Source organism: Nyctibius grandis, chromosome 4 (genome assembly GCF_013368605.1).
Source record: "Nyctibius grandis isolate bNycGra1 chromosome 4, bNycGra1.pri, whole genome shotgun sequence".
Lineage (NCBI taxonomy): Eukaryota > Metazoa > Chordata > Aves > Nyctibiiformes > Nyctibiidae > Nyctibius > Nyctibius grandis.
Genome location: NC_090661.1, coordinates 6,659,309 through 6,676,342, shown reverse-complemented (window position 1 = coordinate 6,676,342; position 17,034 = coordinate 6,659,309).

The window sequence follows — 17,034 nt, the reverse complement described above, 5'->3', positions numbered from 1 at the left end:
TGACTGATGGTCTCTGCCACACATAGCTGCAGGAAATGTCATTTATATATATTTGTGCAGTGTCCTGCACAGTAAAGGTTGGGCTTAGTTGAAGTGAGCCAATGAGCTGGTAACATAATATAAGTAATAAATGATACCTGCTAAACAACTTTGTACAGGGGCCTGTGGTTGTGTGGAAAGGAGATTTATACAGTATGAAAAAATATTATTTAATGACTTTCCTGTTCATTTTTTTTAACCTGCTTGCAGATTAAATTGACAGTTCAACATACAACATGACTAATTTTCTTGATTGCTCAAGGACCTTACAAGAGCTAAGCAGAAATTATTTTAGTTTGGATGTTATCAATTTAACTGACCAAAAAAAAAATTGACTTAAACATTCCAAACTGTTTTTTCCTGCAAATGCTGCTGTGGCCTTGGTTTGGGTTTGCTTCTTGCTCCTGTAAATGTGTCGCTATTCATCTTTCCTAGAAGTGGCAGGCAAAATAAAACGTCTTTAGAAAACATAGCGACCTGGCCAAAGAGAGGGGGGTGAAATATCTTAGTCTTATCTCCCAACCTTCTGACCCATCAATGGAACAGAAACCCCAACACAGCTGATGGTGATCGCCAAAGGAAACATTTCTCTTTGGGTGACTATCACACCAGCACAGCCCAGCAAGAAAGAGCTCCCTGTCCTCAGCTTTGCTCTTTGAATCAAACCGCCAAGCTCAAAAGTAAATTGTAGAAATAAGAAAAACAATGTGTAAGTATGAAAAACAAAAACTAACCAACCAAACCAAACCAAAACCCTATAGCTGTTTCTTTGTCCAATCCAGACAAGGGCAAAAGTCTAGTGTGTTCAATTCTAGAGCATTTTACATTTTTTTCTTTAAGATTTAAATACTCAGTAGTAAGTCAGATGGAGATGAAGGATGACAAGAGAAGAGCCCCACATTGCAACATAATAAAATTTGGTATTTGAGGAGCCAAAACAGAAGGAGGCATTGCAGAGAGCGTCTTCTTGCTGGTCAGTTATAAAGTGAGATAACATTTGGGTATACTTTCTTTTGTTTATAGAGAAATTCATTTACCTGCAGAAATGTATCCCTAAAATGTTTATTATCTAGCTGGGACACTGTTGTGTGAGCTTGCAGAAACAGACACAGAGGCTGACTCTGAGAGCTCCCTATGCCTTGTAAAGAAATAAAATGCTTGTTACTGTTCATTGCTTTTGACTAATATAGGGAAAAGTATTCTCTGAGCAGACTTGGATGCTTAATGTTGTGATTAGATAGAGACGAGGATACACATTGCTGTTGATTCTCTGTGGTAACTAGCTACATGCCACGAGTGTCTTATCCTATGTAGCAGCTACATGTGAGATAAATAGAAACTTCTCTCGGCACAGTAATTTCGATTAAGGGATAAGAATCTTGGAACTTTTTTGTACAGACAAGAGGTTGCATATGTCAAACCCACATATTAATGGTGATTATAATTAATACTATAAAAAAATCCTGTTTTTAGAGCTCTTGCCTTCATACCTTGTTTTGCCTTGGGGTTTGTATATACTGAGAAAATGCAAAACCTCTCTTCAGTACTATAAGCTGCACGTATACTTAGATATTTGGTGCTGTAGGTACCACAAATCAACATTTTCTACAACAGGTAAAGTCCATACTTCAATGGTACCATCCAAATGTGCTGCATTACCTTCAAATTCCCAAGTAGAAATAGGAAACTATATGTGTGCAAGTAAAAGGAGTTCCAGTGCCCTTCTCCTCTGCAGACAGAAGATCTGACATTGGTATTTGCAAAAGGACATTAAGGCCTCAGGAGCATGACTTGGAAACTAGATGAGAACATCAGGAGCTGGGTGGGGGGAGAACTTTAGACACTTGAAAAAAAAGTTACCAGCAGTATATTAATGTCCTTCCTCAAGGTACGCTGTTGTTTTATCAAGCACACCTATTAGCTGTTTCCAGCCTCTCGTTATCACCTGTGGCAGCTTTAACCTTATTCTCTGAAATGATAATGCACTAAAATCAAACTGCCTATTAAGGCAGCTAGAAACCTACACTGCGTTGCTTCTATCCAATTTAGTAACATTTAAAGAATTGTCAGTTAAAACAACATCTCAAAAAGACAGTATTTGGTTCTTGAAATTTAATATTGTAAGCGTGTGGAGAGCCATTAGTGCCTGACTCGTGGCACCCTTCATCTCTCATTCCCATCAAAACTATATTTTCCATCCGCACTTTCCCTCAGTGTCTGCCTGGGAATATTACCGTTACTAGAGCAGCAGATTGCAGCTGCTGTTTGCCCCCAGTTGAGAGCATCCTCCAGACGGGTCTAACCAGACAATAATGAAGAATAAATGCCTAATGCCCCAATCTGGTAAATTAGATTAAACAATTGAGCATACCCAAAGAAATTAAATGTGGCCCAATAACTCTGAATGGCTTGGGAAACAGTAGAGGTGTGAAAACTATAGGTCCTAGGGTAAAATCATTATATATATTCGTTCAGAAATGAGTACTACCTTAACCTGCTGACCTTAAGAGAAATTTTAAGAAATAAGAACGTCAGAATCTGACTTAATAGAGCATCATCTACCCCTGCATTTTAGTGAGTGTTTTCTGTGTTTATATCAGTCACCTCCAATCGTTCCCAACACGTTTATCCCCACCCCACACTCTTTGTAAAAGCTTGCTTGGTGTTCATAGCAGAACCAGCTCAGAGGAAAAAGAGGACATGGGTACAGGGCACTGGCAGAGGATCACCCCCAGTTTTTAGCTCAGCTTTGTACCCAAGCCTCATAAATGCAAGTCTGAGCCCCAACGTGCTGCTGTGGGCTCACATCGCCCCTGTGGCACGCCACGGCTTTGGTGGGAAAAGGAAGGAGAAGGGGTGGCTGCTGGCTGGGTGTACATGCATGTGTGTTGGGCGAGGGGTGACGATGCTCTGCTTCAAAATCACTGAGCCTCTCCGTGCTTGGGCTTACAAGAAGATATTTCGAGCTGAAAAGTGCTCTACTTCTTAACTTCTTTCTTTCCATGCTTAATGGAGGCTTTTGGATGGTGTTTGCATGTCTTTCATCCCCTCTGCTCCTAAGGGGTTATTTAGTCCTAAGTGGCTGACATTTACTTGGCTTCGGGTCTTTGAATGAGCATGAAGCCAGGCAGGGAAAAGACTTCTGGCATGATTTCATCATAGACGTGGTGATGTTATAGATTATCCTATTTATTTTCTTTTTCATGTGAGTAATATAGCAGCAAGAGATTAGAAAAACAGTCCTGGTAAGAAAACTCTCTTTATGATAAATAATTTTTTAAAATTGAAAAACAAAAGAAAACAAACCACCACCAAAGAACCCCAACAATCTTAGGAGCAGGGTTTCATATGTTGTTCATTTACCAGTTGTCATGTCTCCTATGTCAGCTGCTAAGCGATTAGGTAGGAAGTAGAAATAGCCAGCTCCTCAGTAATGGAAGCACCTAGCAAAACCATGAGGGTCTTTCATCTTTTTGAGAAATAATATTTGAAATTCTGTAAAGTTACAGTTTTGCTTTTACTTCCTCTCAGCTTGTTGGGTGTGTCACATTTTTCCATTTGCAGCTAATCCACAAGGATTACAAGAATTTACAACAATGATGCAACACAAAACTGTGCCTCGACCTGCAATGTTACAGGGCATCGGTAATGAAGACAGTGGGTTTTGAGCTGTTTCAGTGGTAAGTTTTCCACGGACATTACGGGATATGCACATTACAAATGCTTGAAATACTTGAGCCTGGGCTCTCCTGGGGAACATCTATTTATTTGGCCCAATATGGCTTAGTGTAGAAGTTCCCCAAATTAACTCCAAGTGCATATAAAGTCTCGTTCATATCCTGGACACTAAGTGCATAGGGTATTAAGTGCTTTGTCCAGACCAATTCTCATTCCAGTGTTAGTTCATGGATCCGTATTCTAATTTCCATTGGCTGATGCAGATATATAGTCTATTTCTGCCCAGAAATAGAAGGTACTGGAAATTTCAGAATAGTCTTGTTTTCTTCGAGAAAAAAAAATGTAGCCTACATTTGTGGGTGTAAATATTTCCATTTACTTTTCTAGATGATGCTAATCTCACTGACTATTTGAATGTTTATTAGCCCAATCTCTTTGTTTTTTAAAGTTTATCCATCTGACTGGGATGGGAACAGATAGTGTGCAAATTTTTTACACTTTACTGCTAAAAATGTTGTGTTAACCATTTTACCTGAGACCAGCTATCCCAGACTTGTCTCACCAGCACATCTGGCTCTGTTTCTTTTGTGCAAATCTAATAGCGACATATGAGCTTCAGTAGGTTTCTTTGACGTACTGCTAATGAAATGAAGAATGTGGTGATTGTAATTACTTTTTTGGAAACAAATAAATCATAAATATTGATGGATCTGAGTCTCATTAGCCACATATTTTTCCTTTTAAAAAAATTCTTGATCTCTTGGCTAACCTAAGAAGGTAGAAGTCTGCACAGCCACTGTACTGACATGCTGCCTAAAATAGGTATCCCCTCATAAATTGTACTAATCCATGGTATAATCAGCATTTTAAAGTTCATAGCAGGCTACCATGACTGAAACTTCCTATTTTTTTTAGTGCTTCCAATGTATTATTTTAGGTATAAAACTAAAATCTTTCTAATTTCAAAATTCTGTAGGTTTTCCTTCTTCAGAAATATTAGGAATCTATTTCTTCAAGATCTCAGCTGGTCAACTGTTCATCCTATTTTGGAGTTATTCTCTTTAGTTAACAGCTTGCAGTTTACAGGCTTTGTTCACCTCTGGAAGTATGAAAGGGTGTTGTTTGGGAGCACACAGTAAAAGAACAGGGTCCTCAGAGCCTGGAGTGAACTAAATCCTCCAATAGGTCAGAGGCATTTACAGCTTATTATACAAACAGTGACAAGGATCAAATAATTTGCACTGTGGGCTTTCACACGCTCCAGGGAAATTGCTGAAATTATCAAAAAATATGGTAAATCCTAGCAAGTAATCCGTCACCTTCACAAATATTTTTCTCTTTGCATCTAATTCCATGCAGATGTGGGAGAGACATGGCAAAGATGCTTACGTTTGAATCTCTGCTAAAAGGTTAGTTCAATTCTTTTTTTCTTTTTTAATATTCTGCCACCTATTGGTAGCTGTAGGTGCTTTGGGTGCTGTACATGGCATGGTGATATATACACAATACGATGATATACACAACAGCCAATGCACTTTATGTCTCTGTCTCTCTCAATTAACACAATCATTTTCTACTCTTCCCATGCAATTTACTCTGCAAAAGTTCCTATGGATCAAATTATGTCAGAGGAAACCACCAAAGCATTAAAACGATTCCACTGTTTTTTGGTTGGCCTGATGACAAAACAAACTCTCAGGTTTTGGACTGTCTTTCACCCTAGCAATACATCTTAAATTCTGGGGCCTCTCTTACCGGGTCTAATAGGAACAATTTCTATAAATCCTGTGTGGTAAAAAACATTTAGGAAACCGACAGCATTTCTGTCTGTCCGTAACTTGAGACACTAATTTCTTTTGTTTATGATGTACATTGAATAGAACTGGATATCCATTATGCCTGGAATGTATTTTGAGAACTCCTTGATTCTTTGGAAATCATATCAATCAAGCAGAGAAAGTTTTACTTCACCTTGAGGGAACCCTGGATGAGCTTAGTGTTTGCTTGTTTTTTGAAGATGGATGGGAAAACCTCAGTGATTTTGATTTTTCTGTAATATACTCCATATGTCTACTCTTTGCTCAGAAATACACTCAACTAAGCCATGTACAATGTTATCTTTATCTCATTTTTGACTCCCAGTGTGTAAGGTTAGCATAACTTTAAAGATTTCATTACTATGAAGAGGGGAGGGATCAAAGACTGGGACTGATCAGTTCCTCAGAGTTTGTAATTTGGGGTTAATCTCCCTTTGAAGATTTTTATCTTTGAGTGTGTAACTTGAATCTCTAAGACAGCAGATGTGGAAGGGTTTGGATTATTGGGTTGTTGTTGGATGTTGAGTATCTGGAAAACAGGAAGGGAAGAATCAGTGTGAGAAGAAACAGAGTATTGGAGCAGGTAAAAACAGATCAAATTTTCTATTTTGGGGTATAAACCAGGAGTTCTGGTCTAGGAATAAGTTGAAGATGTCAGAAATAGAGAAACAAAGAATGGTAAAGATGACAAATAACCAGAAAAGGTGGGAGAGCAAAGCAGAGTGACCAACACAAAGGTTTACCCACTAATTGACCCTCAAAGGTATTTGGGCACATAAAAATGAAAGGAAGAAAAGCTACCTGCTGGTTAAATCACAAAGGTACTTCAGCCAGACTGTGTAATCAAAAAAGAGAAAAAGAGTCCAAACTGTGACTGATAAGGGCAAATGTGAAAAGTAGGAGGCCAAAGCATGAAAACAACCAAGAAACTCTTTAAGCATCTTGGAGGAAAAAAATAAAGGTTATAGTGTGACAAGTGGGTTACCAGAAAATAAAGGCAAGAAGTAATTAAGGAATACTGGAGGAGCTCAGGGATGTACTTCTGTCAGTCTTCTCTGGGTAGTCTGCTGGGAGGCACCAATTTTCCTCAGGCAACAAAGATGACACGGTCTGGGACTGAGGTGCTGCTTTAATACATTTTGCAAGAAATAGATCAGCTGAGGAATAACAGGACACCAAAGCTAAACGATGAAATAGCTGACGGCTTGGGTTTTGACTCTAGAGGAGCTTAAGAATAAAGCTTTAAAACATTCCCATGTAAGTAGACAAGACGTGCTAGAGACAATGTCTACAGTAGATACATTTATAATGGAAATTAAAATGGTGTTTTTCAGTATCCTCTAAACGGAATGATGACCCCGGTGAATTACAAGTTAGTGTTCATTACTTCTAGGAAAACCTGTAAAAACAATCATTATAAGTGGTTGTCCAAAATGCTTGGCAGTGGACATGAACTGAAAGAGGAAAATCAGCTTCTCTGAAGGAAAGATGTACCTCTCCAATCTCTTGGTTTTCTGTATTCACAAATGACTGTTAAGGAAGTAGAGAAAGCATGAAATGAGAAGTAAAATGCTATTAAGTTTAAAGAGGTCAGTGGCCACAAAATAGAAGCTGCTCTAAATCTAAACATGGCAAGGCATCAGCGGTAGAATAGCCTTGCAGTGATTGACGGGGAGACTTGGGGGGCTCCTGGCTGCGTCCAGCCTTTCTGAGCCAAGCCAGTGAGCCAGCACAGGCACAGCTTCCTTAGGAGGGCAGGCTCTGTGGTGTCTTCAACTCCCAGACTACATTCCTCATTGACCCTTCCAGCTAGCTACACTCACAAGAAGGACATTATTTCCATGGAGAGGCTTTATTTCCATATCATGCAAGGGTCTTTGGCTCATGTGGCCAAGCCAGACTCTGCACAGAAATAACAAATTCCAGTGTAAGTGCCCAATAAGCTTTGGTTTCTGGTGTTAGCAAGACTCCTAAACCTCCTCTTTTGCTCAGTTGCAACCAAACTTACTGCATTGATCTCACGTCCAGGCCTGTAGTTACCTGTAGGTGCCAGGAGTTGACGTTTGGTGCTTAGGTTTCCTCTGTGTTAACTCAGGTGTCCTTTCCCAGGTGGCTGCCAATCGAATGTTCTTCATGGAGCATTTCCTTATAGGATTGTGGAAAAACAGAGGCAATGAGCTTGCTTGTAAGGATCTGTGGGAACTCTACACTCCTTTGAGACTCACAGCTCCCTAGCAAGCTAGAGAAGGTGGAGCAGAAGTGCAGGACCTCCACAAGACAAAAGAATGGGTAGAAAGCAGCATTGGGAAGGTGTTGTCAGTAAATGCACATCACCGTGCACAGAAGGTGGCTTCTTAATTAATGAGCAGCCACTACTCCAAAAGAAGACTCGTGTGTCAGTGTAGTATCAATTCATATATCAATGTGCCCTCAGTTCAGTGAAATTCTGTTTGGTATTGAATAGCAACCAAAAGGAATGACAAAAATGGAGGATTTAAGTCATGTGGGGAAAAAGTATAAATATATGATTCTACTTCAGAAATTAGTCATTCCCTTTTCTTGAAAGTGCCATTTTTATTTCTTGTCACCAAACATGAAAGCAGACAGCCTAGGTAGAAGTGATTTAGGGATGAAGGAGGAAAATGATGGACTTTCACACAGAAACGAATTCATCTAGAACTGACATAGCAACAGCTTTGGATACTTCATAATGCATTTAGAAAGGCATTTGGTGCAGCACTGGGCTGTCTTGGTGGTATGCAATTCTTAAGCTGAAAGAGAAGAAGAGGTGACTAACAACAAAGGTGTAACAAATTTCTTGCCAACTTTCCATTAATTAGAAGCTGAAAAACTAGAGGCAGAAATGAAGTGAGGGAAATGTGCCCTTCCAGAGCATACATGTTTACAGATAAACAGAGCAAAGGCAAAGTAGGGCCCATCTGCACTATCTGTGAAAAAGTGGTGTATGGGTTTTTAGATTTTAATCCTAGTCAGCCCATCTGGGTTTATGTATTTGTAATAAAGTGGAGAACAATGTCATCAGCTGGCACTTTTTCAGTCAGCTGCCATTGTGCTCTTTGGTCGCTTCATTACATCCTTTAAGCAGCTACTATAGACAAATTCCAGTTAAACACGCTGGCCTGCAAGCAAGGTGTCTGTGATACCTTGAAACTCGCTGAAGACCTGGTCTTGGCTTTGTACATGGATGACACTTGCAGGATCTACAAAACTCTCAATCTGCTGGCTATTGGCAAGTGAAAATACAACTGCAGTGATGGCTTTGACACTGGTATTCAGTCTGCTGTGACAGAAGTTTATTTACTGCTGCTAGTTTTAGTACTGTAAGTGCACTAGTTTGTGAATCTACTTAAAAATGTAGATTCACATCCACATGCTGTAAATGTAGACTCACGCCCCATTTTACACAGAATGTCCACGGCAGAAAGTGCCTATGCTGACCCATCTGCCAAACAGACCACCCAGCAACTCATTTATTTTCCGAGGGAGGGAGAGAGAGATAATGGAAACTAAAGACTGCAGTACATGTTTTCCTTCTCTCTGCTTTGCTTTTATCCATTTTATCCTGTGATTCAAAAGAGTTTTTTATGGGAGGAATTGATAAAACCCCTGACACAGATTAACAGGGCCAGTAGAGCTTTTATTTAGTGATGGTGGAGGGGCTGATGCTAAACTGATGTGCTACCATTTTGGTGGAGAGACTGCAAGTAATACTGAGAAAAACATCTTTTCCTTATAGGAAAATATTCATGGGGATTGATGCATTTAATGGGGAGTGAGGTTATTGGGTCAGACCCTTGACGGGCAGTGCAGCAGGGCCAGGCTGTGGCTATAACTCACCAGCCAAGAGCTGCTCAGGGAGGAGCTGCCAAAAAGCCCAGGCTGGCTGCTGTGCCAGTCACTCCTAGCCATGGGGCATAGGTGGAGAGCTGGGAGAATAAAAGCATGTGTGGGAGCAAACACCCTCGGGGATGGTGCTCAGCAGATATAAATCAGACTCCAAACATCTCTGATTGCAGGAGGGGCCAAGGAAGCTGAGGAAAAGAAACGGGTAAATCTCTCTTCATAGATTCTCTAATCCTTCCATGAAAGGAGGCATGAAGAGAGAAGAAAATCAAATAGTCTCCCTATTGAATTTCGAAGCCAGCCTATGCAATTGGGTTGCACAGAAAGGGACTAATTGCCTGCTCCTGAGTGAACTCCTGAGTGATCCACAGAATCCACTGTGGATGCACTTGTGAAAGCCTGTGGTCGAGTCCCTCCCTACACCCCCTCACTGGCTGGTTCTCCTGCACGCTGCACCACACACAACCTTCTGCAGGTCTTCAGGGGCTATGGACCACCACTACACCAGCAAGCCAGACAGCAATAGGCACAGGGATGAGCTCTAGCACTCGTAAACCCACCTTTTAACATCCCTTCTGGTGCCCTCTCCCGATGTGCCAGGGCATGGTTGGAGGGACAGCAAGAGCCAGAGGCCACCTCTGACTGGTGGTATGGTTGGGCCCTCTCTTCCAGGGTGTGCATTAATGCCTTAGTGTGTGGGTGCAAACTGCACCCTGACATTTTCTTTTAGCATCCCCAAACAACCTCTTTTACTACTGAACATGGGTGCTGCTCTGGTGACCAAGAGGGGAGCACATCACTGCTGACTTCAAGAGTGAGCTTGTGATGAGGGCAAACATCTTCTCATGTTAAGTCCACGCAGCTGGGGGAAAGATGTGCCTTTGTGGTTCAGCTGCAGGGAAATGTCACACAGTTAGGTTTTTCAATGAAATTTGGTTTTATGAGCAAGTTCCTTGTCATTATGCTTTGCTGTGGTGCGTGTACTTATGCTGAATCAAAGCCCGTGGGTTTCTGCTGCTCCTGAACCTCGTGTTCTTAGCACATGCATTGGACTTCTGAAATTGTATTTTTCTTATGTAATAATCCACCAAACCTTAACTTTGTGATTGTCTTTGTACAAACTCACTGAAATTACTGTGTACAGCACTTCAGCATATCTTGGTCAGCTACATAAACACTTTGCCTACAGAGCGGTCACCTATTTTCGGTTAGACGAGGTGGGCAGCACATGCATGGTAGCCTCTTACAAATACCTGTATCACAAAAGACTCTGAGAGGAATGCTTTAAACTCTGTTCATTCCAGAGAAGTTAACTCATAAGAAGAAGCATATGTGGATTAAAAAAAAAAAAAAAAGAAAAGAAAGGTATGATTATACCAAACATCATTCACCCCACACCTTACTTTTCAGAGCCAAAGCTCTTTGCAATCCTTTCTTGTTCAAATTTCACCTCAAGGCTTGTCTCAGATAAATTTCTCCTGCTAGTTGTCTCTCTTACACTGTTTAAACGTACAAATGTTTTTGACTCAGCTTGGAGCAACACCATGAAAGCTGCATGGCATGGCCCAATAAAGACCATCTTTATCTGATTTTTAACTTTGTCAGAGTTTCGTTACTGGGAATGACATTTTCCCTGCTGAAGATTGCGTCAAGCTGATTTGCGTGTGTATGTGAAAGAAACACAGGGTAACCTGTGGAGTAAAGCTAGCAGGAAATATATAGTTTTAGTACTTTATTTTTGTTCTAGGATAAATTATTTCATTTATAGTGTCTTCATGCTTGAGAACAGGAATTCAAAAATTGACTAAGCCTTATTTGGGTGAAGTAAGCAGGTCTGTCAGCCTGATGCTGGCGATGTGCTTTTAGCCATCCTCAAGAAAATCTGCTGAAACTTGGCCAACTTGTAAATCCTAGGGGGAAAAAAAAAAAATCTGTTTGCCTACACAGCAACATGTGTGAGCAGTGGCGAAGTTCTCCACAGCGCCTGTCAGGGCCAGGCAGAAGGGGCTGGGGTGAGCTCTTCTCCATTTGTCCCTTCTGGCTGCTGGGCAATACATCACTATTGAGTTCTCCTCCTCCTGGTGCTTCTCCCGTTGTAGGTTCAGAATGAGAGAGTTGTGGTCACATTTTATGCATCCTGTACTGCACTTCCCACAGCACTGTCTGAACCTGATGAAAGGTTGTGGGTTGTTATGTAGTAATAATAATAATTATTATTTTTTTTTTTATTATTATTTTGAGATAAGCTTTGACAGTATGACAGTTAAAACATGGTCAGGAAACAGCAGCTATTGTAAGCCCATGGCAAATGTGTGGTACAAGTCCTTGCCTGAGCCAGTTTGACTACCTACAGGTAGAATGAGATGAGTTTTGGATTTTGAGCTCTCATCCTCTAACTGTCCATAAAAAAATATCCTAAATTTTTGTTTCTTTCTGGCCTCTTACCCTGTAGGTGATTTTTGTAAGGTAGTTGACTATGCCAATGGATGTTTTTCACAGAAAATAAGCCATTTAAGATTTATTGCCTTTACTATAATTTTTGACTGGGATTAATTTTTTTAATAGACCTGAGGAATTAAAGCCAAAAGTCATCACTGATAACTAAATATTGCACTGATATCTTATTTATATTAACTGTCAACGTGAAAAGTCAACACTGCAATCAGTTCAAACGCGTAAGAGGGCACACTCACTATAAAGTCTGAAAATCACTGAAGAAAAGAGATCTTATTCTTTTGTTTTCCATCACTAACAGCTAGTGCAATTTGAAGGAGTTTGCAGTTACAGGGACGAGCAGGCATGCGCAGTGTGCAAGACAGCTGAATATTACAGGGCTTCTAATTAATTTGAAAAGTGTCACCACAAATGTTCTCTATATTTTATGTGTGAATACTGTATATCAGCACACCACTTCAGGAGAGGAAAATTTGAAAGTGAGTGCCAGAAACAGGCTGGAATAGTAGCACCCATTCCGTAATACGATACAATAATCCACAGAGTATTTGATATAATCATATATAAAATATAAATAAAGTCTGGCTAGATTTTTCACCTGCATGCTAAGAGATGGAGAACCAAGACCAAGCTCTGGACCTTAGATCCAGCCTCCTAAGCAAGCCTGAGTTAAAGTGCTGACATCCTCATTACCAGTATATAGCACTTTTCTTTTGTGGGACAATAAAGTGCACTGACGAGGCTCAGAGAGTGTAATTATGAGTTAAACCAGGCAGGCTGTTTTTTGAGGGGAAGCCATTGATTTTTACAGCTCTAGCTATGGTGCTGCTTAGATGCAGAGGTGACAGTTCCAGCTTTCTGTTATGCCCCTTGCACTAGTATCCCCACTGGTACCCACTGCGACTGGTGCTCGGTTGGGTGTAATCTCCCCGCACTGCAATTATCCCTCATACAACAGGGATGAGAACAATCCCTGCCTGCTGTCACCTCCATGTCTCTATCTGTATCGGCCCTCACTGTAGGATCCCAAGCCTGGATGAGCTTCTAAGCAATTTGGTAATACAAATAAACATTATTTACTAAAGATGAGAGGAGCGCAGCCACTTCGCAGACATTTTAAATCCTCTTAATATTTGCATTTGTTTGCTTTTAATCCTCAATGCCATAGAATTCATAAAGCGGATGCGGAACCAAAAGAAGGGGAGTTTCAGCCCTTTCAACTGAACAGAAAACATCCAGAAAACCAGGTTCACTGCTCGGATTCCTAAGCGTTTCCCTATTGCTTTGCAATTTCAAAGCATGTATGTTATCTCTTAGAGCAAGGCTACCATTTGTTTGATTAGCAGTGCCCAATAACACATCAGTATGGAGAAATCTAGGGAGGTCTTCTGCTGCTCATACATCTTCTTGTCACCCTTTGAATTTGAGAAGTGGCAGAAGGGGAGCTGATGGTTGAGTCAGTGGAATAAGACAGAATTTTGCAGTCTGGTCCTTTCCTTATCGAATGGCCATTGCTGTCAGCTTTGGGAGTCTTCCATTTATTTCAGCTAATCCTGGAAGCTTTGGGGTCCTTTCCAAGTGATTTACTTTCAGGCATCACTGCTGAAAAGCAACACTTTCTTTTTATTTTTAGCTTCTCCATTCTTTACAGAGAGTCCTGTCAAAAGGAGGTATTACCTTTTTTTCATGTAAAATACAGAATATGAAACAAACCTGGCCTGGTATCTTGAACGAAAGGATAACCGCGCAGTACCTGGAAGTGTGAAGATTCCCAAACCCCAAGGAATTGTTGCTATTATGCTATTTCTTATATAGGGCTACATCCTGCCTTCCTCATTAATTGAACACAACTGCTAAAACATCCTTTACAATAAGCACTTCTTCATACCAGACATATTTCCTGGATCTATAAAACAGCTTTTAGAAAGGGAGAACTGTATTTAAGGAAGACATTAATATAGTTCCACAAAATGATGCTTGCTGACATATGGAGCACTTTTTGAATAATTCACTTTGAAATTAACACTATGATACCATTTACCTTCTAAGTCCTATTTACTGGAGCTGCAAAGAATTGTTCTCTAGAGATGAGGATAACGGCAAACACCAGTCTTTCAGATCTTCTTTTTAATAAGAAGGTCTGAAAGTTTAATAAAAGCAGATAATTTAGTGCAAAGAAAAACAGTAAGCCGTGAAAATGGTAAAAATTAGAGAGGACAAATGCCAACTTCTCCTTCGCCATCAAACCATGTATGTCCAGGTTGGTGGTTTCAGCAGCAGAGGAAGCTTGTGGAGGTCCTGCCCTCGGACGCTCCTGTGCCAGAGTTTGCTCCCCCCTCGGCTGTGATGACACGGCTGTGCAGGGGACTGAGCCATAAACCAGCTCACTGGAGTGATCTGGGTTAAGTTTAATCCTTAGGAAAACAGGGATTATTTCAAATGCAGATAAATTGCACGCTGTGATTTGCAGGGCCAACCCGCAGACAGCCAGCCAAGCCCTGCTGCAGCTTGGAGGTGGCCACCAGGTGCCCTGGACCTGGTGTGGCTCAGCAGGCATCCACCGCTCCTGCCCCGAATACTGCAGCGAGGAGCATCCCAGAGAGGTCCATTTTATTCATTCAATACCTGTTTAGTGCTACTAGCAAAAATGTTTTCAGTACAGTCATTTGATGTTGTTTGTTGACTGTCAATGGGGATAGCCCAAGATGCAGCTAATTTTTTTGCTGAGATAACAGTACAGAGCAGAAATGTATACCCATTTCCCATTATGGTTCATGCTCACATTTTTTTATTTCCCATTTTGGTTAGCTTCAATATTGCCATCCTCAAACATTCAAAAAATTGTGAGTCATCTTATAAAAATATTGAGATTGGTTTCACTTTATGTACTTGTGGGCTTTATTTTCTTTAGTAAACACTAAGATATAAAAGCATAAGATGTAAAAGATACTTAGAAGCATGTAGGCTGAGCTACTTGCCTAGTCAGAAGATGGCAGGAACTGGGACCTTACCACTCCCTGCCACTGTCATCCGAGGCTGCTGATAATCTGGGAAAGCTGGCACTGCTGCCATGCTCAGCCCGGAATAATCTGTACAGAGTATCTTATGTTTTCATTTAGCTGAAACATAAACCCACTTATCTGCACTCCCTTTCAGGTATAGCAGTCACAACATACCTTGGCAAGAGTAAGATATTGTCTGGTTCAGACCACTAATGGGCTTTCTTTTAGAAACTCTGTCTTCAGTGGGAATCACAAATTTACATCCTTGTATGAGTAGAGAAATGGATAACATCATCTAGATTTGTCTGAATTCTATATATCCCAGAGGGATCAAGTTTGATTCCCTCCCTTATTTACACTGATACAAGGAAAGCATTTCAATTCTCCAAATGCTCCCTCATGTGGCTTCTTAGTACTAATACTGAAACATTTATGTGTTCTCGGAGATTACAACTCTATGCCAGGAAATAGGCCGAGACAACATAAGAGGTATTTCATGTGACCTTTGACATTAGAAAATGATGGTTCCGGATCCTACATGTAAACTGTTTCGCTTTTATGTTGTTAAACTAGCTTGAACGCAGTTATATGTGCTTGTGCCCCTGTGTTGGGGGAAGGGAAAAGCCTGTGCTTTGATCAGTTCTGCCCAATAGATTATCTTATCATATGTCATGGTGATAGGTAAGAGATAAAACTCTGAAAATAATGAAACTACTTTGGTGTAAAATTTGCAGAAGTGGAAGTCCGGTGTACAAAGGATGCAAGGAGAAGTGCATTTGCCTAATGCACAGCCTCACTTCCACAACATCTGCTGGGAAATAAATACAGAAGCTAAGAGAGAAAAGGAGATGGTGGGAGACAAATGTGCTGTTGCTTTGAAACTGCAGTGGAGAGAAGGATGTCTTACTCCTTCTGCGTGGTTTGGGAGATGCTCCTTTCAGCTCTGACTCTTCCCGTTTTGTTACAACGTGGGAAGCCACTGCTGAACCTTGGTAAGCAGATGGCGAAGCAATTTGTGTAAGAAATAGGCTTATTTCCATTCATCTTAATGGCCTAGTCATCTCATGACCTGGGACAGCGTGGCTTCTTTTCTTTAATGATGGCTCTGAGTCAGCTCTATTACCAGCTCTGCCTTTTCTGGTGCTACTGCTGGCGCTGTGTGACAAGCAGGGATCCCACCTCTGGGCAGCTTAACCTTGGGAGGTGGGAATGAACATGGGCACCAGGCTGCAGATGCCACATGGGCTGGGGGGGGCTTCTCCCCTGTGCTGTTGTTCCCGTGCTGAACTGTAACATTAATGAGCAAGGAGTGACTAAGGCTTGGCAGTCTTCTAAAAATCTGCGGAATAAGAAGATAATTTTTCCCCTTGTACTTGAACAGTGGAGAGACATGACAATGTATGTCCTAAATTTAATCAGATAATAGATTGCCCAAGAGGACTCCAGGTTCAGCAAGACTGTGCCAAAGAGAAGACACACTTAGGGAAAATGTTTTGGTGTCTATCTTCAGAGCCCTCACCTGACCCCAAAGCATTTGTGTGGTATGCAAAGGCACATATGCAGGTGTTTTGGTGTGTATTTTTGCCTGAGGTAAAGAAAAATAATATTGCTTTTAGGTCACTTAAACAATCCGGGAACACTTGCTTTACATCTTCCCTGCTTTGCACACCCCCGTGGAAAAGACAGGTTTTGCCTTGAGGAGGTTGAATCTGGAGTTGCTGGTTCCCTATTAAAAATCGAAGGGCTGCAAAGTTAATATGTTTCATACTGGACAAAATATTTCTCTCAACAAGAAACTTTTCATTTTGATTTTGAGCTTTTTAAAGCCTCTACAAATAAAATTCTCTGACCCTGGAATGCTTTCTTTTGAACTTGGATGAAAAATCTGGCAAAAGTGAGAGTCGTCTGTGAGCATTTTGGGAACACACGTCTGCAGCTTTCACTTAGAGAAGTTTTAACCAGAAACGTCACCCAGCCTTTCTCAGGAGGGTGTGGTAGGTCACCATGTGGTCCATATCCAGATGCTGTCATTGAAAATGTTGCAGAAACATACAGTGTTGAAAAATTCCCAGCAAAACTTTTTTGCAAGATGATACTGTGCCTGTAGGCACCCGGAAAAATGTGTCCAGTGCACACTCACACTGTTTGGTATCACTTCTAGCTCTTTGGGAAAGTAAGCC